Genomic DNA, 25,706 nt, shown 5'->3' on the forward strand with positions numbered 1-25,706 from the left:
TGTTAGATAGGAGCTTCAGTTTGGTTCCACTCCCTGAGCACTTTGGTTTAGCTGTGCAGTCTTTTACAAAATGGCCCTTTTTCCCGCAGTAGAAGCAGAGGCTGATTTTCCATTGTTGGTCCTTCCCTTCTAGGGTTAATGGCATTCTTATTCCACCAATTTCCATGCGCTCTGTAGTATCATGGCTGGCTGAATTCATTTAGCTTTTACACCTGATGTAGGGCCAAAAGTCTGTTTGCATTTTATCGCCCTTGCGATGTGCAAGGTGGTCATCCAACAGCAAGGTTAACGCAATCAGATCCTCACAGGTACTAGGCTGGGGGTTGATAGGCCTAAACGTGGACAACAAACCATATGGGAGGTTGGCATAATTGAGAAAAATAATGGGTCTGACAAAACTGATGTACTAAAAGTTACTTTTAGTATATGGACAGCATAAATTGCTAAATTCTGGCACTGGTATATTTCATGTTATGTTTGATATAAAGGGGCATCCCTGACAAGATACTGTACCAAAGTGGTACAAAAGGGGATGGTGATGGACGGAGCATCTGAACCAATCAAACACTCACACCCAGTCAACAGATCTGGGTTTAATCCATCACCGTTCTTTAGCCCACTCTGCCACCCCAGTTCAGACATGGCCATATGCAAATCAGTCTGACCCTGTGCCTCATGGGAACAGTCCAGCCCGAACTGCCAAGCCATGCCTTCCCTGGACCGGAAACAAGCTTCCGAGGACCGGTTTCTGGCATTTCAGCCGTCTTCAGCCCGGCTTGCTTGAATCCAGTGGCAAAGTGAGCAGATCTGTTGACTGGGTGTGAGTGTTTGATTGGTTCAGATGCTCCGTCCATCACCATCCCCTTTTGTACCACTTTGTTCGCCATAAGTTGGCAGGGTATGCTCAGACGTGAGTCCCTTGCTCACTTTGCCACTGGATTCAAGCAAGCCTGGCTGAAGACGGCTGTAATGCCAGAAACCGGTCCTAGGAAGCTTGAGTCCGGTCCAGGGAAGGCACGGCTTGGCAGTTCGAGCTGGACTGTTCCCATGAGGCACAGGGTCAGACTGATTTGCATATGGCCGCGTCTGAACTGGGGTGGCAGAGTGGGCTAAAGAATGGTGTTGGATTAAACCCAGATCTGTTGACTGGGTGTGAGTGTTTGATTGGTTCAGATGCTCCGTCCATCACCACCCCCTTTTGTACCAAGAAATTGTACTAGGCACAACGAAGGACACTTTTCACATATTAGGGCACCCATCACATTTTGAAAAAAGGTGTCAACTCCTGGGAAAGTCAGGTTTCATTGGCTTCACACACCATGAAAGTCTTTGAATATTTAGTGAATGGGCTTTCATAGTCTATGGCATTTTAGCAAATTGTGAAAATTGTGCTTTAACATGCATTCTTTCACCCCATTCTTTTAACCGCTTCCGTGCGGTGCCGATTCCCCCCCTGTGCTGGACATTCCAGAACAGGGTGTGGTCGTGACGGAACCGTTCCGTCATCAGCACAGCTGAACCGTGACTGATGACGGAATGGTTCCGTCACAAGCATCAAAGGGGTTAAAACTTTTCTCAGGTGGGAGAAATCCCCTTAAAGAGGTCGGCTTACTCACTTTGCTCGCTCACTTCAATTCAGGGCAAGTCAGTGGCATAGTATAGGTGGTGTCAAAAACAGACATTTGTGTGGGTTACATGGTTATACTAATCATGCAGTTATTATAGAATTTTAGAGATTTCAATTGTTGTGATGTTAGAGTAATGGGACATGGCTTCCTGGAAAAAATCGGGGTCAAGGGTCATATGACATCACTTCCTGTGATGTTAATAAGGTTTGAGGTTATGTGATGTCACTTCCGTACCCCAGGCAGTTTGAGGAATCAATGCCTGTGTGTACAGCCCTCTGCTGCCTTTTGGCTAGGTTTGTGGTATAGAAACACCAAATACATACATACTTTAGGCAAAGATGACCACCTGGTAGAACGAAAGCCAAAGCTTTTTGCTGAATATTTTCCCAGTCTATGTTTGTCCATTATAGATTCAATGTCAGCCATATTCCAAGAGATAACAGATGCATTTAGCATTAAGTGCACCTTTGTTTTATTGGAGTTTATCTGTGCCTCAGTGGTTACATTTATGTATTGAACATTATGATTTTTCATTGATATCCATAAAATGAAAAAGGAAATAAACCGTCTGGGATACATAGCTCAAAACTTGCAGGACTATTTGATGTGCGTAGGAGTCCAAATTACACCTTAATGAAAATGCCTAACATGACAGTGCAGAAGGAAAGTTGCCTCATAGTTCATGTGGGAAGGTCTATGTGGAGAAAGAGACTTGTTTATGGTCAGCATTTCCACAAGTAGCATAAACAATTACCAGAATGCTACCCCATAATTAAGAAATGTTAATCTGGTATTTCCATACTATTTTCTACAAATGTACAATGGATAGTGAGTCATTAAAATTGCACCACTTCCTGAAGAAAACAAGGGCTGGATTCATGGAAATACAAGAGGGGCAACATGGGTATAATGACAAAGACTTCCACAGCAGGATGCTTCTGCCCCTTCACCCACCTCATCCTGTATAGCGGAATTTACAAAAAATGGAAATGAACCTCCCATTTATGTCAATCAATGCATACCCCTCTCATAGGGACAGAATTGTAATTCTGTATTCCATGGCACAACATATAGAAATATTAGTATGCATGGGTCCTAGAATGCCGGAAGTAGACATATAACATGTGTGAATACTGAAAGACATAAAGTTCGACTTTCGGTATTCATAAAGGGTATTTAAAAGTTGTAAATGCACTTTGTGAATACCGAAAGTCGTAAAGTTAGACTTTCGTCTCACTTTAGCTTTGTGAATTGGGCCCAAAGAGCCCAATAACAATTGTTCATTGTTGGATTTAATTTGTATTCCACACTCACATTTATTTTTAGTCTCTTAGCTGTCTCAGCCCTCAAAAACATGGGGTTAACCCCAATTTGAAACCTTAAGAGTTTCTGCCTCATAACTGGGTTTGCCAGTTCTGGTAAATAATAATAATAATAATAATAATAATAATAATGATAATAATAGTAATAATAATAATAATAAAATACATTTATAAAGCGGACAGCTACTTCTGCAGAGGTGCTCGGCGCTAGGGCGGAAAACAACAGAGCAGAGCGAGCGAGGTGCTAATCCCTATGCTTGAACAGCCAGGTCTTCAAAGCCTCTTTGAACTCCAGTTAAGAGTTCAGCATGGGTAGATGAAGAGGTAAGTCATTCCAGCGTTTGGAGACGCCAACCCCAAACAATCTACCCCTAGCCTTGTTTTGGCAAAGCGAGGGACAGCGAGGTAACGTTTTTGGTTGGATCTTAAGGACCTTCCCTGCTGGTACGGGCGAAGTCTCTTCCTCAAGTAGCTAGGCACCCTACCCTGGTAGGCCCGAAATGTGTACGTGAGGGCCTTGAATTCAATTCTCTTGGTGACTGTGAGCCAATGGGGTTGTTTGTGGTGAGGTGAAATATGCTGGCGGAGTGGAACCTTACGGACCATCCTGGCGGCAGAATTCGGCACAATCTGCAGCCTTCTGATCAAGCAGCACGGCAGGCCCAGATAGAGGCCGTTGGCATAGTCGAGGTGTGAGGTCACCAAAGCATGCACAACAAATCTTCTGCATTCTTCCCGAAGAAAGTTGATACATGTTCTAATAGTTTTCATCTTTCCAATGCAGGCCGCAGAAACTTGCTGGACATGGGTCGAAAGGGACAGGTCTTTGTCCCATCAGACACCAAGGTTCCTAACCGAATCCTTAAGCACAGGTGGAGCACCGAGTTCTACAGGCCACCAAAGGACTGCAGGGGGGGAGCGGCTTGGTTAAAGAATAGGACCTCCGTTTTATCGGCGTTGAGCTTTAAAAAAATATTGTTCATCCAGATGGCAATGATTTTAAGACAGTCTCTGAAAGAGTCAAAGACTGACGACGACACATCTCTGAAAAACAGCATCAGCTGGCTGTCATCCGCGTAGGATAGCACCTTGACCCCCATTTTCGCGATGAGATCCGCCAATGGTGTCAGATAGATGTTGAAGTGTAGTGGGCTTAAATAAGGTAACAGCATATTATTTTGCCATAAGTTCCAAAAGAGAGCTGGTGGGTTCTTCATAAGGATTTACTTAAAATCACTCCTTCTAGAGATCTCTTCCTTCCTTACCCTTAGATCATTTTTTTGAAATTAAGAATGGAACATTGCAACTGGAAGAGGCAGATAAACAGTGCCTTTTTAGTGATGACAAAACCTTCCTTAGGCTCCCATTTCAGTTTCTCTCTCTCCTTAAGTTCTCATCTTTCCACAACTGTGACATCTTGAGCTCGTTCGGTACTAACAACTTCTTCCAAAAGCTCAAGACAGCCCTCTCCAAGTGGCAAGACCAAGAAGTCATTCATAATTCCAGACTCATGGCCTGTACTATTGCCGACTTGGGTTTCAGTGAAACCATCATGTAGTTGGGGAACTCTTTTTCACCCGGGTCCAGCACATGTAATTAAAATGACTTCCCTCGTCACTTGCACTTGCAGCATTGAACTGTCAGCACAGGCGCATATCCGCTTAGGCAGATATGTAAACACATGCAGATGGCAACCTTACGAGGACTAGACTGATCCTTGGAAAATGTGTTATCAACACCAATATACATTATAAACACTCTGGTGGCATTCATCTAGGGTTGACACAAGCTGGACAGGAGTAGCTGAACAACCTGGCGCAATTCTATCTTGTATCCCCAGCCTCCCTGTGCCCTAAACATCCCGGTGCACAAACAACAAAGAAGGTGATAAGAACATACCTGAAACTTTAAAACTGCTGTTTTTCTACTCATGACTGTTTAAATAGCATTTGGTTTCTGTGCAATTTGTACATTGAAAACTATAGTTTTTTTCCTCCAGTGACTGTTTAAATGTTAGTCCTGGTTTCCCCTGTACTGTGCTTAGGCCTGCAGGGGCAAGCCCCTTCACCCCCCCACACACACCCATGTGTTTGATTTTTAAAGTAAAAAATGAAAAGTACACCGTCAGAGGCTAAGCAGAGTGTGTTTACATGACTTCTTCATCTACTTTATGGTTTAAACTGTATTGTGAAAACTGCTGTTTTTTCTGCCTTTGACTGTTTGAATTTGTGTCCTAGTTTCCCCTGCACTGTGACTACACCTGCAAGGGTAAGTCCCCAGACCATACCCCCTCCAGTTTTTTTATTTTTAAAGTTTAAAAGGCAATGTACACCTTCAGAGGCTGAGCAAAATGTGTTTGAAAGACTGCTTTATAGTGTGGCTTGGAATTGGGCATTACCTGCAGGGTTAAAAACTGGACCTGCATAGTGTGGATTGAGCCTGTCTGTCAGCATGAGTATCTGGCCTTCAGGAGCAGCTTCCTTGCCCCTGCACCATCAGAATGTGCCTTCCTGGTTGGCCCTCTAGCTCCCAAGCAACCCTTAGCCCTCCTCCTCTCACACCTACAGAAGCCCTTTAAGGTCTGTGCAGGGAACCCCAAGACAGGCACCTCCATCTTGTAGCCCGAGCCTTTCTGTGCCCTAAACATCCCAGTGAACAAACAACAAAGAAGATGGTGAGAACACAGACTGTGCTGTGAATTTCTGAAACTGTAAACAGCTGTTTTCCTATTCATGACTGCTTAAATAGAACTATTGGTTCCTGTGCAATTTGTACTGTGAAAACTGCAGCTTTTTTTAGGTCTCGGCCTGATCCAACGCATGCGCTGTATCGGCCAAGACATTTAGTAGGTGCTCTGGAAATGCTCCTTTGCTGGCGATCAGCTTGCTAGAACGTGCACAAGAGCGTGTGCGCTCATGCGCATTAGAGCAAGCTGATCGCCAGCAAAGGAGCACTTGCGTTGACACGTGTGCGCACCACGTGCGTCACCACTCGCGTTTCTTTTTTTAATTTCATTTTGCGGTCGCGTTTTTTTTCTTTTCATTTTGCGGCCGCCAATGCTTTTTGCCTTCAGCTGTTCCCGCATGGCACCATAATTTTTGGCTTATAAAGTTGACATGTAAGTTCGAACGGCACAAATAATGGTGGAAGTTGGTGCCAAAGGGGCCATGGAGCACCAGTTCAGTCCACTTCTCTACTTATGTATATTATTTTTCAAAATAGAAATGTCCGTGTGGTCCGATGCCCTTGAGGAGGCATTGCATTTGTTTGCACTAAAACCAGAATCTATTTATTTGGAAAGGTACAGTCACACTGAGTGATTACAGAGAGGATTACTGCACTCTCATGGAAACCAGGCAAAGAATTCCACTGGTTTCGACATCGGAATAAAAAACACAAACATCATAGTTTAAGGTGACATTTCCTTGTGGAAAAACACAGTCATCTACTTTAAAAGCCGACTTCCCATGGGAATTGCTTCTTGATAAACCTAGCACCTTGTTTTTATATAGCGCTAAATACCGCACTGCTGTCGTTTCTAAGAACTGAAAATAATACAGATCGTGACCACGGCCTCACTTCTCATGTTTACAAACGCTAAGCACGGCGAATAACTGGACTAAATCCAAATGTAGCGTGCGCTGAAGGATGGAAGGCAGAGCTGGCCTTACGTGGATTCATACTTGTGAGCTGCAAGTCACAGCAAATATCAGCAGTAAGCATTTAAAATACTAGGCCATCCTGCCTGCAGAACTCAGTTCCCATTAGTTAGCGCTCATTTCTAGATCTGCTGTCACGGACTTTAAAAAAATCAACAGATAAATTGATAAAATATATATTTTGGCAAGTAGATTACACTAAAAATGGTAAAGGGCAGATTTAAAAACATTACGTTGTATGGAGTCATCCGTCATATTTTCCACATTACAACCCCTGCCCTAAATATTTTGAACATATTTTGAAAGTGTATGAGGGCAGGAGTATCCAAATATAAATGTTATAAGCAATGCATTTAAAAGCAACCTATATATATTGGAGAACCTGACCTTATGGGCCAGGAGGCGCAGGGCACGCCTAAGATCTCCAGGTTCACCTGCCTCGACCGACAGAGACACGAGACACTCTGTTAGGCGTAGAAAAGTAGATTTATTAGCTGCAACTAAGTACAGTTATCTAAGAAGTACCACACAGGTAGGTTCTCAAGAGTCTGCCACTTCAATCCGTGGCGCACAGTCTATTATACAGAACAAGTTTACAATGACAACTCCCAATATACACAAAACTGACAAATAGGAATAGTTCGAAAACAAGCTATCGGATGTCTAAAAAACACCCTCCTTTCAGACCCCGTGTGCTCTCCTCCCCTCAGGTTAATCAACACTAGTGCCCGTAATTCAATTTGCAGGTGGCAAAACATGTGTAGAATGCTTCAAAAGAAGGGCTATGTAACAAGAGAACACACAAAGAGAATAGTGAAGGCCAGTTAAACAAGATAAAGATGAGAATAATGATGGGACTCAAACAGTGGAGTAAGACATGGATTAATCAGTCTAGACATGGCTTTGCGACCTCGGCCAGACCCTGACATCAGTGCCGTACACAAGGACAAAGGTTGTTCTTTAACGGAAAAGACATGGAGCAGCTGAAAAGGCAGAAAACCATTTTCCCGCGTTAGCCGTGCTGCCTGAGTAAGGCAACATAAAATGGCGGCTAAACACAAAATGGCGGCTGTATGCAAAGCGGAGCCGAAAACTACGTAACCTCAGACCCTCCTTTTGCCATACTCAGGCAATGCACAAAGAGACCCATGTTAGTCTGAGTCGATATCAATGGTCATGAGGTCATTGAGGTGTTGTTGCACCATCATCTTAATATTTTCTGTCTGCTGTGCTACTGGTTTGGAGACACAGATTGTGGCACAACGTCCACAAATGGCTGGACCACACTGTAGACAGAGACAACAGGAAAAGATGATTGCTAAAATCATCCCAAGGAAAGTTAACACTTTCCATCCCCAAGTGGACAGTAGTCCCCAAAACCATCCCATCACAGACCAATCTCCAGTATCTTGGTGAATAGACTCAGAGATGACATGTAGCTTAGAGATGGCTTGGTATACTGTAGGGGCATTGTCAGGAATATAAATACAACAACTAGATCCAATCAGTTTACAGACTTCTCCTTTATCTGCAAGAACTATGTCTAAAACCATTCTATTCTGTAAAGTCATAAGTCGATCCGCCTGAAGTTCGGCGGTCAAATTCTTTAATGCTCCGGAAGTTACATTGATTGTGGCATCAACCACATGAACTAACTGTCTGATATTTCTGCTATTGACCATCGGACCCCAAAAGGGAAGAAACCCTTTCAGAAAGTCCCCTCCTTCTTGTCCTGCTGTATCTTCTGAATCTACAACTCCTCTACGAACTCTTTTCCTATGATAATCAGCAGGAGCAGTATATGTAGGAGGGAGGAGAAAAGCTACATAACACGTTCCCGAGAAGTATGTGGGAAGCCATGTATAAGCTTTGTCATGACAGATAAAATATGTACCTTGAGATGCCACCAGTGGTGCAGGAGTAGAAGGAGTATAAACATAAGTATGGGAGCAATTACTCCTCTCTTGCTTAGTTTTGGTATTCTGGCCATTTATTTGCAAACACAAACGACCTCTTTGGGGTAGGACCCAAATCGGTGTAAAACTCTGCTGCTTAACTTTGTCAGTGAGACTGAGAGTATAACGAGTTATATTCCACCCATCGTATGCTTTCTTCTCATCTTTGGGAATCTTGCTAATGTCAGCAATCCTTGCCATCATTACAATACCCTTTATCAAAGGACTGTGACTGAAATCCACTCCACCATTATAGGATCCACCAGGAGGATATCGAAGTAAGTTCTGGTATGCATTGGAAAACATGGCCAGATAGGCCCAAGCAGAACCTTCATATGAAAATGTGAGGACTAGATACGGCATCCCTCTCTGTGTATTATGTGGTATGAGACCACAGACCCAACAATCAGTAACATTTACTATCAATTGATGCTGATGTAGTAATTGAATGAACAAATTGTTAAGATATTCCATTCTTCTCATTTGCTCGTGGTCTGGGAGTGAGTAAAATTTATGCGGAGAAACAGTAGTAGAGGGAGTTAGAGGGACAGAAGTGGGAACAGGTACTAACTGTAGGACGTGAATAAGCCATCCTATGCATGCTAATAAACTACATAAACATACTAAAATACACAATGCTACGCCACAACGACTGAATAATAATTTCTTGTAATGCGCTCTTTTCATCATTTTAATAGCACTTCCTTTCCCTGTACTATCCATTACTCTAAAGGCGTTGCTCACGATAATCTTCCTTAATCACTTGGCTGTGATTGTTAGCCGTCCTATGACACTGCAAGTCCTGTTGACCTAGTCACTATTCAGGTCACAGCTCAAGACTCCTACCGTGACCCTGCAACTTGATGGATAAAGGAAAAAGGAAAGTTTTCTTTTAAACAAAATTAAAGAAAACCAAAATTAATTGTCTTTAGGCAATCTCTTTCTCAGATTGTATCGTCTCTTTCCTGATATCGTCTGGTCCTTGAATAAATGTTCGGGATCTGTTGTGTTAAGTCTCAAATGTACAGGTACAGCTTCCTGTAAGACGTCATCGTCTTCCTTCTCCGAGCTAGTCCAATCCAGGCGTGCACTGCTGAACGGTACGAACCTGGGTACCTTCTCACACTCACTATCACCGACACCTTCTCGGACCCACTGGTCATAAGGTAAAGGCAATGGTACCCTTTTACAATGCACGCCGTGGATTCAGTTTTTCTTTCCGATGACTTTGACAGCTGTACGAGTTGTGAGTAACACTTGTCTCGGCGGCCCCAACGAGGTTCCAAGTTCTTTTTCCTCTGGAAGTTCTTCAGACACACCCAGTCCCCAGGCTGGATGGAGTGTCCGGGATCTGAGGAGGCCTCCGGCAAAGCGTTTTGGACCTGTTGACGAATAACATGCAATTTAGTGGTGAGATCATGCAAGTAGTCAACCAACAACGGATACGGAATATCTGAGTACTTTTTGGGTCTGGGGACTCCCCAAACATTAGCTGGGCGTCCGAAAACAATCTCGTATGGGCTAAGCCCCAAACGAGAATGAACAGTCATTCTAGTTGAAAGGAGTGCCAAAGGCAAGGCATCAGGCCAGGAAAGACCTGTACTGGCCTGTATCTTTGCTAATTTAAGTTTGAGAGTGCCATTATAGCACTCTACCAGACCCGCTGACTGAGGATGGTTTGCCGCATGGAATTTCTGTCTAATGCCTAGACCTACACACACCTTTTGCATAATTTGACCTACAAATTCACTTCCATTGTCACTCCAGACAATGCGCGGCAAACCAAACCTCGGGAAAAATTCCTTCAAAAGTATTTTTGCAGTAGACAAGGCAGTGTTGTCCTTTAGGGGGTAGGCCTCTATCCATCTGGAAAAGGCACAAACCACCACCAGGACATACTTGAGATTGTTAAAGCGTTCCATATGGATATAGTCTATTTGCAGTACCTCGAATGGGTATGTAGGGGGTGCTAAGTGACCTGCTGGAGTTGTAGTTCCCTTTCCTGGATTGTGCATCAAACAAACAATGCAGTGTTTCACCACATTTTCTGCACATTTAGGAATACCTTCATTTTGCCATACTGGAGCTAAAAGCTTGCATATACCCCTTGCATTAATATGGGCTGGTCCCTGAGCCATAGTAACTAAAGGCAGTACATACGCATCTGGTAACAACCATCGTTGATGCTCTGACAATTCCGTCCAACATCCCATACTATCCAACATTCCCGTACTTTCTCTCCACGTACTCAATTCTTTCTCGTGGCCTCTTTCTGAATCGCTTTCACGCTTTCCACTGTGTCTTCACACATACCACCTTCTGCGACCCATCTTGCAGGGCTTGCAACATACATGCGACTTTCAACATTCCTCGCTGTTTCCCTCGCTATTTCATCTGCAAATGCATTTCCTTGACCCACGTCATCAGTAATCTGTTTATGTGCACTGCACTTCACAATCGCTATTTGAATAGGCAAAGCAAGTGATTCAAGAAGGTCAGTTACCAACTGACCATGCTGTATCTTGGTGCCGTGGGAGGTAAAGAATCCTCTTTCCCTCCACAAACGACCAAAACTATGGGCAACGCCAAATGCATACTGACTGTCAGTATAAACAGTCACTCTCTTCCCTTTCGCCAACACACATGCTCTTGTCAACGCAATCAACTCTGCAGCTTGCGCTGAATTGTGCGAAATGCGTGCAGTTTCTACCACTGTGTGCAAAGTCGTTACTGCATAAGCAGCTGTGGTTTCACCATTAGGAAGTTTGAAACAAGACCCATCTACCCATAGGATCCCATCCGGATCCACAAGTGGTGTATCCTTCAGATCTATTCGACCCTTCGTTTCTTCTTCAGTGCGAAGAAAACAATCATGCTGATCTTGTACATGGCTCGCATCCAAAATAGGCAACAATGTTGCTGGATTCAGAACATTACATCTTTTTATGTGTATATGACTGGCTAGAAGTGTCAACTCATATCCAGACAAACGGGCGCTCGTTAAGTGCTGAGTTTTCGTCCTGTTAAGAAGAGTATCTACTGCGTGTGGCACCATAACATTAAGAGTATGATCTAACACTAGTCCCGAAGATTGACAAATAGAAATTGCCGCTGCTGCTGTTGCTCTGAGGCAACTAGGTAATGCCTTAGCTACTGGATCTAATGTTGCCGAAAAATAGGCACACGGCCTTTGTTTGTCGCCGAATTGTTGCGTCAGAACTGATAATGCGCAACCTTCCCTTTCATGGACATAAAGCGTGAAAGGTTTACTGTAATTCGGAGTACCCAACACAGGAGCAGAACACAAGGCAGTACGTAAATCAGAAAAACTCTTTTGACATTCATCGGTCAGTTAGCTGTTCTTTAGATACATACATCGGAGAAGTCAATTTATCACCCAAAGTGAGGTGCACACCAGAGGGTGAACAATACAGCGTAGCATGTAAATGTTTCAATAAGTCCAAACCCAATAAATTCTCTCCGCAACCTGTTGTTAAAAGAAGCGGAGCTTCCAAATCGTATGGACCAATAGAAATGGGCAAAGGACAAGAAACCGGATTTGAAACTGGGGCGCCAGAGAATCCTACAGAAACATTTGTTAAGCCAGACAAAGGTGCCCCAGGGAGTTTAGAATGCATTATGGGACTTCTCATTGCACCAGTATCCAAGAGAAATGGTTCCGTAACACCTAATGCCATAACATTAACATAAGGTCCTTCCTGATCTACTGGAACTGATACGACTCCCTTACTTTGCCTATGGCTGTCCTAGCTAGTATGAAAATCAACGTCCTCATTATCGAGACAATAGTCATCATTGTAATATTGTGCAGATTGAGAAGTCTGCTGATCAAAGTAATTTGTAGAATCCTGAGGGGGAAAGTGAAGTCGTTCCTGAGTCGACGCACCACGCCCCCACCTCTGGATATGGACCGAGAATCACCACGACCTCGTGGTGCTAATGGTCCACCATACCGCTGCAATAAAATCGGACAAGTATTCTTGAAATGACCATCTTCCTTACAGTAGGCACACTGATTAGGACCCAATGGAACTCGTGAAACTGAGGGTACCGGTTTCTGCAACAACCTCTGAAACTGCGGGGGCTGTTGAAATTGGGGATGAGCAGAACGAGGGGGATAAGCCTGTTGCAGAAGAACCTTCGTTTTTAATTCTTTAGTCTTTTTCTCCGCTTTCTCCTTATCTTCCTTATCCCTATTCTCATAATATTGAGCAGCAGCCAATATCTGGGCAGTGGAAGAAACAGCCCACGAACTCTCTGATTGTTTCAATTTATGTGATAATTCTGGAAGTAAATTAAAAACAAATTTGTCTACGAACAATCGCTGTCCACCTTCAGTACCCATGTCTTGACCACTATGGTCGATGAAAGTCTCCTCGAAACGAGTAAAGAAGTCGGAGACACTTTCATCCGGCTTTTGCTTACACGCCGCTAACTTATCCCAGTTAACGCGCACCGCAGGCATCATGGTTTTCATCAAATCTATTATTCTTCAAGGTAATTCCGTAATCAAGTCATCCGGTTTGGCACCACCTATTTGTCCTGCATCCGCAGCTGTAATAGCAGCCCAATTACCACCTAAAGCTGCATCATGATCCTGTTTACGAATCCTGGTCCATATTGCTTGTGGGACTACATTTCCCATAAGTAAATCAATGTCTGCCAAATTCATAATACAAGTGTCAACAGTCTGGGACAACTCTTTATAATACCCAGCAGGATTCTTACGAGGGTCCGGTAAAGACTGTTTAAGTGCCAATACTTCTGACCTTTTCCAAGGCTCGTGTACCCATATACGCTGAAAATGAGCAGGTACACTAGGAACATTACCTGCCTGTGCAACCGCATCTCTCCATATTGGAGGAACTTCTCGCATCGGATATTGTGCCATCTTACGACGAACCGCGGGATCAGGCTCAAGAGAATTTTGAGAGAAAAAGGCGGATCGAAAAGTAACAAGCTTCTGAACAGCGCGCTCCACAGCAGGACCCACAATAAGTCCCTTATCAAATTGATCCTGTATGTCGAATAAATCCTGAGGAGGTGAATCTAGATCCACATCTCCCCATTCTTTAATCAAAGTATTGCACGTAATATTGAACACGTATCTCTGTGTGGGCGCGTTCCATTGAAGGAAAGTATCTAAAATATCACGTACACTGTACTGTACACTACTCATAATCCAATTACGAGCAAGAGAATCTAACTTAGTCCGTTCTTCCAAATCCGGAAACTGACTACGGGATTGTCTCCTAGACGACGCAGGAGAAAAGTAGAGAGGCCCAAGAAAAGGCGACAAAAGACCTGAAACAGTATCGACTAAACGTTGTCGAGCTGTAGGGGAATCTGACACTAAAACAGGAGACAACGTATTCTGTAAAACAGAAGAAGAATCTGTAGCAAAAGAAACGACAGATGGAGGAGGCTGAGGCACAGAAGATTGGGGTACAGAAGTCGCTGGCAAAGGGGGCGGAACTGGAATCACAGGAATAGGCAATTGAGCAGGAACCAAAACAGCTGGATTAACAACAGGTTGTAATGGCGGTGCATTGGCACCTAACACATAAGGTGGGGGTAATGTCAACAGATGGGGCATAAAAGAATCATCATCGGGAGTTTTACTCTTCGATACAGTAGGTAACACAGGATAACATCTATCTATTGCCATACGATGTTGTCTTTCCGACACCTCAATCACCTGATCAGCTTCGTCATTTTTAAATTGTTGGGCAGCCTGTAGAATCGACATACTCTGCTCTTTCTTATCTTTCTTCATTTGCTTAATTTCTATCTGTTTGGCTTCCTTACGCCAGAGGCGAAAAGAGTCAAACATTGCCGGCCGGGCTTTTCTCTTGAATAGAATTGTTTCCAAATTATCTAATATATCGGGCTCAAAAGAACCATTTTGTGGCAACTGTAAAACACCATCTTTTTTAGTATATCGGATTCATGTTTCATTAAAAACAATAGGACCCAGACCATGTTTCGAGTAAAGCTCGTAAGTAGGAGTTCCAACTGGAGGAATCGGGCAAGAATCCTCTAGTTGGGAATCCCTAGAACAACCAAAACAGCAACATTTCTTAAACTTACTAAATCCAGGCATTTCGTAACGTACTGGACTTCCTTACAAACGTCAAGGGATTTTCAGACAATAGAGTCACAGCACAAACGTACTTACCCCTTGGCTTCGGTTAGCGCGCTAATCGAATAACAAAAACAAAAACAAAGGGTGGGCGCTACCCACAAATACTTAACTAAAGGTTTTTTCTCACGCCAACAGATGTCCGTCTAACGTCTCGTGATACCAATCATCACCAAAGGGCCAAGGCAGGGCGACAGTCAGGGCAGCAGTCGTCAGCAGCCATCGGGAAGGAGTAGCCACGCTTCAAAAGACCTTCGGTCCACTTCGACATGCAGGGGTCGCTCACGTGGTTCGCGAAATCCTCCGGAATTTTCTTGCGAAGCTCCTCACAACTCTCGGACAAAAACTACTACCGCTGAAGTCGCCCCACGTGGGGCGCCAATTGGAGAACCTGACCTTATGGGCCAGGCGGCGCAGGGCACGCCTAAGATCTCCAGGTTCACCTGCCTCGACCGACAGAGACACGAGACACTCTGTTAGGCGTAGAAAAGTAGATTTTTTAGCTGCAGCTAAGTACAGTTATCTAAGAAGTACCACACAGGTAGGTTCTCAAGAGACTGCCACTTCAATCCGTGGCGCACAGTCTATTATACAGAACAAGTTTACAATGACAACTCCCAATATACACAAAACTGACAAATAGGAATAGCTCAAAAACAAGCTATCGGATGTCTAAAACACACCCTCCTTTCAGACCCCGTGTGCTCTCCTCCCCTCAGGTTACTCAACACTAGTGCCCGTAATTCAATTTGCAAGTGGCAAAACATGTGTAGAATGCTTCAAAAGAAGAGCTATGTAACAAGAGAACACACAAAGAGAATAGTGAAGGCCAGTTAAACAAGATAAAGATGAGAATAATGGTGGGACCCAAACAGTGGAGTAAGACATGGATTAATCAGTCTAGACATGGCTTTGCGACCTCGGCCAGACCCTGACATCAGTGCCGTACACATGGACAAAAGTTGTTCTTTAATGGAAAAGACATGGAGCAGCTGAAAAGGCAGGAAGACCATTTTACCGTGTTAGCCGTGCTGCCTGAGTAAGGCAACATAAAATGGCGGCTAAACACAAAATGGCGGCTGTATGCAAAGCGGAGCCGAAAACTACGTAACCTCAATATATATTTATACATATATATATTCACAGAAAAAAACTATAGGTTTCACACACGTTATAGTTAGGAATTAGCTTTTAAAAAACCTTTGAAATTCACCAAAAAAAAACATAGGTTTCACACACGTTATAGTTAGGAATTAGCATTTAAAAAACCTTGCTAATTCACTGAAAAAAACATAGGTTTCACATCAGTTATAGTTAGCTGGACAATTTACTCATACAAAACCATTGAAATTCCCACGTTATAGTTAGTTGTACTCACTATAACTCGCGCGCCAGCAATGCACTGCTGATGACGTCACATATTACATCACTGATGACATGGTCAGTGACTTCACTCATGACATCACTGATGACATCTCAAATGACATCACTGATGACATCATCCAGTGAATGTGTGACTTTCTTTAAAATAAATATGTTTTATATATGTGTACCTAAACGTCGATGGAAGAACATACTGTTAAATGAGTGTTTAAAAGGTTTTTTTTTATCGATTGTGTAACTGACTTATTAAGTGTATCTTACTGAACACATGTATTAGCAAGTTTTTTTTTAATTTGTAAATATCTGTATCACTGTCTCCCTTTATCTATATGCGGCTGCATGGGTTTCTGAGTAGCTACATGAGTGTCTATATGGGTTATTACTTAGTTTTTTGAGTATTAGTATGAGTGTCTGTATGGTTTGGTGGTGGGTATTACTTAGTGCATAGATGAATGAATGAGTGGCTAACTGTTTGTATATGTTTTGAAGACAGCATGTATGCAGGACTGTATGGGTGGATGAGTGTGTATATGTGTGTGTTAGTGAGTGAATAACTGTCTCTATAATATCTTAATGAGTAAATACACGTGTTTTAAAATAGTTAATGTTAGAATTGATGTAGGTAAGTAAGTATATGTGAGAGTGAGAGATTGTAAGTGTTCCTGAATAAATACGTTTTTGTTCCTATAAATGTTTGTTTTATATTATAAGTATGTGTACGTTTCTGTAAAAGTAGGAGCAGTGGTGTATGTATAGCTGTATGAGCAAGTGAATGGATGTTTTATAGTTTATTTGCATGTGTGAGTATGTGTGTGAGTAACTCTAAGGATGAGTGTCGGTGTGTAACAGGATGTGTAGGTGTATGAGTATATTTGATGATTGAGTACATGTATGAGTAAATGTATGTAAATGTTGGTGAATGAGTGGTTGTGTTTGTAGATTTTGCAATTACTGAATAGGTTGTTGTAACTGGAATTGGCATTTCCATTGTTTTAAAATTTATAGTTTCTATTGTTCAATGTGTGCATGAAAAGTTATTTTACGCTGAGATAGGGTCTGGCACTATCACAAGGATGATCACACATTCACTGGATGATGTCATCAGTGATGTCATCAGTGATGTCATTTGAGATGTCATCAGTGATGTCATGAGTGATGTCACTGACCATGTCATGAGTGATGTAATATGTGACGTCATCAGCAGTGCATTGCTGGCGCGCGAGTTATAGTGAGTACAACTAACTATAACGTGGGAATTTCAATGGTTTTGTATGAGTAAATTGTCCAGCAAACTATAACTGATGTGAAACCTATGTTTTTTTCAGTGAATTAGCAAGGTTTTTTAAATGCTAATTCCTAACTATAACGTGTGTGAAACCTATGTTTTTTTTGTGAATTTCAAAGGTTTTTTAAAAGCTAATTTCTAACTATATTGTGTGTGAAACCTATGGTTTTTTTCAAGCTAATTCCTAACTATAACGTGTGTGAAACCTATGTTTTTTTTCTGTGAATTTCAAAGGTTTTTAAAAAGCTAATTCCTAACTATAACGTGTGTGAAACCTATGGTTTTTTTCTGTGAATTTCAATGGTTTTTTAAAGGCTAATTCCTAACTATAACGTGTGTGAAACCTATGGTTTTTTCAGTGAATTTGCAACTTTTTTAAAAAGCTAATTCGTAACTTTAATGAGTTTGAAAACTACAATTTTTAAGTGAAATATTGTTTTTTAATGATAGGTAATTATTATATCTATAATTTTTTTTATTTTTTTCTAATTATTTCCTAATTCTATATTTGTAAAAAACTATTTTTTACATGTTTTTCATATATATGTTTTTTTTATTATTTGTGCACCGGTGCGCTCACGGTACGTGTACCGGCACGCGCAGCGAGAGCGCCCCATCGCGATCGTAATTTTTTTTTATTTATGTATTAAAAGTAAATAATAATATGTAAAAGTAATATTTATAATATTTAAGAACCGTATTTGAACTTTAAACGCATTGCCGAAAACGGGCAAAACGTCGCTGCCACGCGCCGCGTAAGCGCCCCTGGAAGCGCTCCTGGAAGCGCTCCAGGAAGCACCCACGTACGTGCCGCGGAAGCGCCCCGGAAGCGCTCCGGAGCACGTAGCGTAAGCGCATCAAGCCATGTGACCTTAAAATAACACTCTTCATTGGTTCAGAACATTTTTTTTTCCAAATATTGAGAAACCCACCCATTTCTCTCACTATTGCTTTGTACTTGGAGAGAGCAAGAGGTGTTCTGTGCATCATCTGCTTCTCAAAGTTTTCTGATCTACAACAATGGCTGCAAGGTAGTCATCCAGCAATGATTCTGATGCTTTTTTGCCTGAGGACCCTCCTCACCACAAAACAAAGGACCACTTCATTTGGAATTTTTTTTCCATCCCTGAAGGAAAAAAAAAGGTTAATGCTGCTAAGGTAACCTGCAAGACATGTGGCACTACTTTATCCAGAGGCAATCCTGATAGGAAATATAGCTTTGGAAATGCCACTTTAATTAGGCATGTCCAGAGAAGACACCCAAATAACTTTGCCCGGGAGAGTGTCAGGGACCTGGAACGGAATTTACCAAGAGATGGCGGCAGCACCTCCACTGGTGGAGCAACACCTTCGGGAACACCACGTGGAAGAATGGTCCCTAACGTGCAGCCGGTCTTTGCAGGCATAAAATTTCTATGGGTGGACTGTGATGAACTGCTCTGTTATGGGGAGCAGAGCGTTGAACTCATTGCTATGAAGAGACAGGAACACCGCTGCCCTCCCCGTCCCCAATTTTTCAATTTTTTTTGGCTCCTGTTGAGCAGTTTTGGAATCCCTGTTTTTGTTTTTCCACTGAAAAAAATAAAAAAAAATATAAAATCGTTATAAAAAAGTATAAAAAAATATTTAAAAAAAGAAGAAAAAAAAAAGTTCTTTTCAGAACTACCTCCAATTCTCAAAAAGAGCTGTATTTTCACTCTAATTTTTTACACTGTTTTTCCCCGTGGTGCGCTCAGGGTACGCGTACCGGTAAGCGCCCATTTGCGCGCACCCTGAGCTTACTCGGCGAAATTTTAAAAAAAAACTAAAACTTTTTTTGCCCTTCGGAGTCCTCCTAGGCCCCCCTGATAACACATAAGGGGGGCAGGGTGTCTCTACCCTGCCCCCTATCAACGTTTTCCACTTTTATTTTTCACCTCTTGTGTCTCTGTTCTTCAGAGTCACAAGATGGCGGACTATGCAGACCATTTAGAATGTTTACAGACACCCAAGAGCCAATTAGCTTTTGAAATTAAGAACCAATTAAAATGTTTCTTTGGTTTTGAATTTGTGTGTGATGAAGTTTCATTGGTTTTCTACATGAATATACATGAAAAATGAGAGGGAAACACAGCCATTTTGTGATAGTACTCTTTGAGGTACATTTGTGAGGAATTTTTGGTGTTCTATTTCTGGTGTGAAATTTACACAGTACTAACTCTTCTACTGCTTTCTAAAAGGCGAGTTGTTAATTTGTAAGGGGAATTTAATACTTGATAAAACTAGTTTTATATTATCTATTACTAAAAACGATAAATTAAAGTGATTTTTTTCTGCAATTTACAGCAAGAAATTTGAAAAGAATATGCATTGTAATGAGGACACCGTTGATATTAATTTTGAAATTTCTGCGACTTTTGTTGAGACGAGTTTTATTGAGGTCTTGAATGATCCTGTTGATAACACTATCCATGAAGAAGACCTTTTTTTGAGAGGAGATGGAATGGGGGATTTTAATGATGAGACTTTGGATGCTGAATTAATCGAATGTTTGGACTATATTGAGTTCCAGGACTCATATATGGAGACTTCTGATGAGGAGATTCCTGATCAGTTAATGTTATAAGTTCTTCTAAATTATAAAAATTCTGAAGAATAAATTTATATTTAGAAATTATAAATTGTTTGAGACATGTTTTATTATTCTACTTGTAATTTATGAGATAGTAGTGAAATGATTGTGGTATAAAGTGAGACTTATTGTATAGAGTGCAACATTTCTGTGTTACATAGTAAGTTTACTCACAGCTACTTCCCTTCTCCCACTATATTTTCTCCAATGTGCATTTCACATCTCTTCTTCATCTCATGCCTTCTTTCTCTCACTGCCTCTCTCTAATGTACACTATCGCCGCCATTTTGTGTACTTTCAGAAGACAGTGAAATGTAATGCTCCAAAGGTGGAGTGCAAGATCTGCCATACTGTACTTTCCAGAGGAGACCCCAGAAGGAAGTACAGTTTTTGTAATTCAACTACGATTCGGCACGTCCAGTGGAGGCACCCCCAGAATTATGCCCGGGAGAGTGTCAGGGCTCTGGTACGAGAGGCTCCAAGAGATGGTGCCTCTACTTCAACTGGAGGGACAACTGCATCGGTGAGGGGGCGACCAGAGCAGCTGATCCCAAATATTCAGCCTGTTTTTAATGAGGCCTCCATCAAATGCAAACATTGTGATGCCCTACTTTGTTACGGGGGACAAAGTATTATGATCAATGTTCGAGCATTAGAGAACCACCGCTGCTGTCCCCAGTCCTAATTTTAGTGAGAGAGGAAAGGAAAATGAGTGAGGGAGCAAAAAAAGGGACGAGAGGGTAAGGGAAGTGAAGTAGGGGGATTGAAAGAAGGTGAGTGTTTGAGTATAACTAAGTTATAGGGAGTGAGCGTGACAGAACAGGAGTGAGAGACTAAAGAGACGGAGAGAATGAGACTAACAGAGAGAGAATGAGGTAAGGGGAGTGTAGAAGTAAGAGGATAGAGGGAGTAAGACAAGGAATTAGTGAAGTGGATTAAGGAGAGTAAGGGAAGGGAAAACAGTGAAAGAGCGAAGGATGGGAAGAGAGAGGAAGGAATGTGAAGGAGAAGGTCTAAAAGAAGATGAGTGTGGGAGTATGGCTCAGTAATAGGGAGTGAGCATGATAGAAGAGGAGTGAGAGACTAAGAGGACGGAGAGAATGGGGGTAACACAGAGAGAGTGAGAAAAGGGGAGTTAGTAAGTTAGAGGACAGAGGGATTGACAGAAACAGTTACTGAACTGCAGAAAGAGGAGTAAGGGAAGGGAAAAGAGGGAAGGAGTGAAGGATGGGAAAAGTAAAGGAGAAGGTCTGAAAGAAGGTGAGTGTAGGAGTATGGCTGAGTTATAGGGAGTGAGCGTGATAGAAAATGAGTGAGAGACTAAGAGGACAGAGAGAATGAGGCTAACAGAGAGAGAATGAGGGAAGGGGAGTGTACAATTAAGAGGACAGAAGGAGTAAGAGAAGGAGTTAATACAGTAGAATAAGAAATTAAGGGAAGAGAAAAGAGTGAAGGAGCAAAAGAAGGAAAGAGAGAGGAAGCAAACTAAAGGAGAAGGTCTGACAGAAGGTGAGTGTGGGAGTATAGCTGAGTTATAGGCAGTGAGCGTGACAGAAGAGAAGTGAGAGACTAAGGGGATGGAGAGAATGAGGCTAACAGAAAGAGATTGAGGGAAGGGGAGTGTAGAAGTAAGAAGACAGAGAAAGAAAGAGAAGGAGTAAGTGAAGTGGAGTAAGGAGAATAAAAGAAGGGAAAAATATAAAACAATGAAGTAAGAGAAGAGAGAGGAAATAAAATAATGGAGAAGGCCTGAAAGAAAGTGAGTGTAAGAGAAAAATGTGAAAAAAAGATAGTAAACGTGGGGATTCAGAATAAGTGAGGCAAGCGCAATAACGGAACAGAGGTGTGGGAGTATCAAAGAAGAGTAGTGAGGTTATGGAAAACAGTATAGTGAAAATAAATATTGTACATGAAACTTACCTTATAAGTAATGTAAATTTAATATCATATTTCCATTAAAATTTATATCTGTGAAAGACAAAAAAAATAGATTATTTATAATATATATTTTAGAATACAAGAGACAAAGTAAGATAAGTAAGGGAGTGTGGGTGATGGAAGAGGAGTGAGAGTGTAACAGGATCGAAAGACTGAAGCTAAGAGACAGGGAGTGAGGGAAAGGGAGTGAGGATGTGAGAGGACAGAGGAAGTGAGAGAAGGAGTGAGTGAAGTGTAATAAGGTGAGTGAGAGAAGAGGAATTATTGAGGAAACAAAGAAAGAAAACAAAGGGAAGGGGAGTGAAGTAGAGTGACTGACAGCTGGAAAGTAGTGAATGGGAGAGAGGGAAAGGGCAGTGAAGGAGTGGTTAATAAGAATAAGTGAGGAAAGTGGAATATGGGAAGGGAGGTGAGGGAGAGTGAAAAAAGGCCAGTGAGGGTGAGTTAAGAGGAGTGATAGAGGGTGGAAATAGGTGAGTGAGCATAAGAGAATGGGAAAGTAATATATATTTAATAATAATTTCAACATCATGTTAAATGGTTTATTTTTGCTGTTCTCAGAATATATTGAATTTCACTTAAAACAGTGACTTCAATAGTACTCATCATATAACAGCGGGCAAAAAAAAACACAATCAAAATGATTGTGTTTAAAAAACCCATTGAATAATTTCCTAAATAATGTAAAATTTTAAAAACCATATCTAAACTCACTTTTGATCCATCCACTTTTCCACGAGGCCTTTTCTATGGAAATTAGTCCAGAGTATTCTTAATGTCTCATTTACCCGACTTTCTGAAAGAAAAGCTTCAACATCTTTTACATTATGAAACAAGAGTTTTACTTCCACCTCTAGCTTACTTTTTATAAATAATTTCTATAATACTCACAGCACACACTATATGATAAACATATACTATCTCTATGAGAACTACATGTTTTTATTATCTTCATCACTCTCATTCAGAAAGTAATTTTGAAGAGCAAACTAAGTTCTATTAACTGCTTCAATCTTCATAGGCCAATTACCTTCCCTAAAACTTCGGTTGTAAGAACACTAGGTAAGAATTTAGTAAGTCAGAAGGCAAACGTTGTTTGAAAGTCAATTGAGTATCATCACAGAGCTTCCACCCTTTTTGTCATTTTAAATAACATGTGTAATGTCCTGATGTTGTTGAAGGACCATCATGGTAAATAATTGCTGCAGTTGCAAAGGTTCTTCTTGAAATTGATAATTGAGAAGCCACAACATTTTTAATTAATGTTGTCAATTTAGTTCCATCAGGTCTATATCGTTGGAACATTAAAATAACATACTGTCCATATCTTCTTAAAAATAAAGTTGATAGCATTGCAGATTTACATTGACTACAGACCGTGTTTTGATTTGCTGCTCTAACTACATTATTAAAAGACACTGATTTGCAGTCTGGTAAAGTCAAATATATAAATCTTTCAGTGTCTACTGTAGTATTACTTGAAAAGGAGCAATTGTCACAGTCATGTTGCCATTTATAAGAAAGGCCAAAAAGATTTTCTACATCTACACCTTCATCTTGCAAAACAACAAGCATATACATTAGAAATTCCCGACAATCTTGCTGAATATTTTGTGTAAATTGATTTAGACCAGAACATATGTCTAAAACCTTTCGAATTTCAGAAACACTTTGTATTTTCGTTCTATCACTGCTACATTTCTCTAATACAGAATTTAATAAACAACAAAGTGTTTGATCACGATTTTCAGCAATCTGTTCTTTTACAGTTTGGAGGAAAAAAAACAACATTAACCACTACATTAGCATAGCAGTTGACACCAGAACTATTTTCAAACTGAAATCCAACAACATCTTTAACTGAATCCATTTCCTTTCTGCTTACAATTACTGTTTCATCTACTTTTTTTCTTTTTGCTACAACTTCACTACAATTTTTCTAATTTCTTCTTTTTCGGCCTACCACACGCTTTTCAAACAGAGGATATTGAAGTAAATTTGGAGCATACTCTCTTCTTAACCTATTATATTCTTTTACACAATTTAGATCTGCATTAATCTTTGTCTCATCAAAATCAATCAAGTACAATCCAGATAAAGTTCTGACTCGAGATAAAGCAACATATACCATACCCTCCTTGAACACAGAATTTCCAATATTCACCAAAGCACTATCAACACTTAAACCTTGAGATTTATGAATAGTTACTGCATATGCCAAAGAAAAAGGAAACTGTTTTCTGCGCACATATAAATCTTTCACTAGCAAAAAACGAGCAGAACAACGACTGATTTGTTGTACTTCTTCAATACCATCAAATTTAGTTTTTATAATTTCAATTCCATCTCTATTTCGGTAATTCACAAAATCCACAACATGACCCATTGCTCCATTTAGTAAACCTCTTTTCACATGTAAATTACGTCGTAAAATTATACGACAATTTAAAGATGCATACAGAGTCTTTTCCATAACAGCAGTTTTAGATATTGTCTTCTCTAAAGAATCTAATTTTGATTTCAACTTTTCTGACAAAATAATAGTTGCTCCTTCATGTTCTATGTTATCAATAGCTTCCAGTTTCACAATTTCTTGATTTTCCAACTTTAACATTTTGGTGTTGAAGATTGAACATTCTTGCAGAGTTGGCATCAAGCATATGACAGATTTGTTTTCAGGAATTTTCTTGAAAATATTCTCTGGGAGAATATTTTCCTTTGGAAACAAATTTGAAATTAATAGTCCATGTAAAGCTTCTTTGCCATGCTCAGTTAGTTTCCCAATTCTTACATCTTGTAGAATATTTTTATAATCTTCATCCTTTGCCTGTCGCATATTTTGAAGTAGTTCTGCATATTTGAAATTTAGCCATATGTTAACATTTCCAATGCTTCCTAAGCACTTCCTGGTATCTTCATGCGTAAGCATTTTAAACACTGGCTGTCCTTTCACTGGAGTTAGTTGCAGTAGATCTCCAAAAACAATGATGTGTTTGCCTCCAAATAATACATCATAGTCTGTTTTAAGAATTTCTTGCATTCTTAAATGCACAAAAGCAAGCATTACATTTGATACCATGCTTACTTCATCAATGATAAGAAGTTTTGTTTTCTTTAGGACTCTTGAAACTTCACAACAAGCTTCTCCAGATAGCTTGTGGTATTGTAATTTGTTATCATGCTCCACTGGCAGCATCAATAAGCGATGTAAAGTAATCCCTTTAATGTTGTGTGCTGCCAACCCAGTTGGAGCAGTAACAACACAAGAGAGCGATAACTCCGTTGTTTTCTGCAAATATGTTGCAATCGCTTTAATCAGGAAACTTTTCCCAGTTCCTGCTTCTCCACTCACATACAGTCGGATAGGTACAAATGATGTACATGAGCACTCTTTTTTCTCATGAGATAAACCATGCTCAATTTGTTCTGTGACTTGGTCATATATTTGTCTCTGCTCAACGTTTAGTTCTTTTTCCAAATCTTCTAAGTCAACTCCATCCTCCTGAGCTTGTTCATGGCTATTTCAACTTCATCCATGGCAGTGACAGCTTCATTTTGTATAATTGGTCCTCCTAGTGGATCCTGACTCAATGAAGCAGAACTCTGACAGTCTTGAGAACTGTCTCTAGCAATCTCTGCTGCAATTGTAGCTTCTTGCTGTATTTCCTCGTTCAACATTTGCAGATAATTTGAAAAAACAGGACATTCTATCGTATCCTTGGTTGCATTGAACAAATCTTCATAAGTAAGAAAATCTCCAAG

This window comes from Lissotriton helveticus, chromosome 6, assembly GCF_964261635.1.
Source record: "Lissotriton helveticus chromosome 6, aLisHel1.1, whole genome shotgun sequence".
Taxonomy (NCBI): Eukaryota; Metazoa; Chordata; class Amphibia; order Caudata; family Salamandridae; genus Lissotriton; species Lissotriton helveticus.